Source organism: Arachis ipaensis, chromosome B1 (genome assembly GCF_059453495.1).
Source record: "Arachis ipaensis isolate K30076 ecotype BB chromosome B1, ASM5945349v1, whole genome shotgun sequence".
Lineage (NCBI taxonomy): Eukaryota > Viridiplantae > Streptophyta > Magnoliopsida > Fabales > Fabaceae > Arachis > Arachis ipaensis.
In genome coordinates, this window is record NC_142436.1 from 123,345,512 (window position 1) to 123,348,319 (window position 2,808).

At 33.0% G+C, this 2,808-nt stretch overlaps 1 non-coding gene across 1 annotated transcript; it reads right to left on the reverse strand.

The window, feature by feature from the left end:
- Positions 1-1,885: 1,885 nt before the first annotated feature.
- LOC148578217 (small nucleolar RNA R71) lies at positions 1,886-1,993 on the reverse strand. Its single transcript, XR_015903353.1, has one exon. It is a non-coding gene; the product is annotated as a small nucleolar RNA R71 (small nucleolar RNA).
- Between the last annotated feature and the right edge of the window lie 815 nt (positions 1,994-2,808).

Genomic DNA, 2,808 nt, shown 5'->3' on the forward strand with positions numbered 1-2,808 from the left:
AATCAAATATATTCTGTGTTTCTTGTTTGAGTCTTGAGCCAGATTTTAAGTTTGGTGTCAATTGCATGTTCATCTTGTATTTTTCAAAAAATTCATGCATTCATAGTGTTTTTCATGTTCTTCAAGTTGTTCTTGGTAAGTCTTCTTATTTGATCTTGATGTTTTCTTGTTTTGTGTTGTATGGTGTTTTTCATGTATAGAGTCTAAGCATCAAAGATTTCTAAGTTTGGTGTCTTGCATGTTTTCTTTGCATATAAAAATTTTCAAAAATAAGTCTTGATGTTCATCTTGACATTCAAAGTGTTCTTGGTGTTCATCTGACATTCATAGCATTATTGCATGCATTCATTGTTTTGATCCAAAATTTTCATGCATTGCATCATTTTTCATGTTTTTCTCTTTCATCATTAAAAATTAAAAAAAAATAAAAAAAATCTTTCCTTTTTTCTCTCATAAAATTCGAAAATTTGGATTGACTTTTTCAAAAATTTTTAAAATTCAATTGTTTCTTATGAGTCAAATCAAATTTTCAATTCAAAAAATCTTTTTCAAAATCTTTTTCAAAAATCAAATCTTTTTCATTTTTTTTAGTTATTTTCGAAAATTTTAAAAATATTTTTCAAAAATCTTTTTCTTATCTTTATCACATAATTTTCGAAAATAACATCATCAATTAATGTTTTGATTCAAAAATTTCAAGTTTGTTACTTACTTGTTAAGAAAGATTCAAACTTTAAGTTCTAGAATCATATCTTGTGATTTCTTGTGAATCAAGTCATTAATTGTAATTTTAAAAATCAAATCTTTTTCAAAACTAATTTCAATCATATCTCTTCAAAAATATCTTCTTATCTTATCTTTTTCAAAAATTTGATTTTAAAATATCTTTCCTAACTTCTTACCTTCTTATCTTTTCAAAATTGATTTTCAAATTTGTTTCAACTAACTAACTAACTTTTTGTTTGCTTCTTATCTTTTTCAAAACTACCTAACTAACTCCCTCTCTCTCTAATTTTCGAAAATATCTTCCCTCTTTTTCAAAATTTCTTTTAATTAACTAATTATTTTAATTTTTGATTTTAATTTTCGAAAAATTACTAACCTTTTTCAAAAACTATTTTCGAAAATCACTAACTCTTTTTCAAAAATTATTTTCGAAAATTCTCTCTCTCTCTTATCTCCTTCTATTTATTTATTCATCTACTAACACTTCATCTCACCCAAATTCGAACCCCCTCTTCCATCTGTTTTCGAATTTTTTTCTTCTTCTTTTCTTCTATTTACATAGGGACCTCTATACTGTGGTAAAAAGGACCCCTATTATTATTATTTTTCTGTCCCTCTTTTTCATATGAGCAGGAGCAAGGACAAGAACATTCTTGTTGAAGCAGATCCAGAACCTGAAAGGACTCTGAAGAGGAAACTAAGAGAAGCTAAATTACAACAATCCAGCAAGCACCTTTCAGAAATTTTCGAACAAGAAGAGGAGATGGCAGCCGAAAATAATAATAATGCAAGGAGGATGCTTGGTGACTTTACTGCACCTAATTCCAATTTACATGGAAGAAGCATCTCCATCCCCATTATTGGAGTAAACAATTTTGAGCTGAAACCTCAATTAGTTTCTCTGATGCAGCAAAACTGCAAGTTTCATGGACTTCCATCTGAAGACCCTTTTCAGTTCTTAACTGAATTTTTGCAGATCTGTAATACTGTTAAGACTAATAGAGTAGATCCTGAAGTCTACAGGCTCATGCTTTTCCCTTTTGCTGTAAGAGACAGAGCTAGAATATGGTTGGACTCTCAACCTAAGGATAGCCTGAACTCTTGGGATAAGCTGGTCAAGGCTTTCTTAGCCAAGTTCTTTCCTCCTCAAAAGCTGAGTAAGCTTAGAGTGGATGTTCAAACCTTCAGACAGAAAGAAGGTAAATCCCTCTATGAAGCTTGGGAGAGATACAAAGAACTGACCAAAAAGTGTCCTTCTGACATGCTTTCAGAATGGACCATCCTGGATATATTGATGGTCTTTCTGAATTGGCTAAAATGTCATTGGATACTTCTGCAGGTGGATCCATTCACCTAAAGAAAACTCCTGCAGAAGCTCAAGAACTCATTGACATGGTTGCTAATAACCAGTTCATGTACACTTCTGAGAGGAATCCTGTGAGTAATGGGACGCCTATGAAGAAGGGAGTTCTTGAAATTGATACTCTGAATGCCATACTGGCTCAGAATAAAATATTGACTCAGCAAGTCAATATGATTTCTCAAAGTCTGAATGGAATGCAAGCTGCATCCAACAGTACTCAAGAGGCATCTTCTGAAGAGGAAGCTTATGATCCTGAAAACCCTGCAATAGCAGACGTGAATTACATGGGTGAACCTTATGGAAACACCTATAACCCCTCATGGAGAAATCACCCAAATCTCTCATGGAAGGATCAACAAAAGCCTCAACAAGGCTTTAATAATGGTGGAAGAAATAGGTTTAACAATAGTAAACCTTTTCCATCATCCACTCAGCAACAGACAGAGAACTCTGAACAAAATACCTCTAATTTAGCAAACTTAGTCTCTGATCTATCTAAGGCCACTGTAAGTTTCATGAATGAAACAAGGTCCTCCATTAGAAATTTGGAAGCACAAGTGGGCTAGCTGAGTAAAAGGATCACTGAAATCCCTCCTAGTACTCTCCCAAGCAATACAGAAGAAAATCCAAAAGGAGAGTGCAAGGCCATTGAATTAATTACCATGGCCGAACCTATAAGGGAGGTTGAGGACGTGAATCCCAGTGAGGAAGACCTCCTA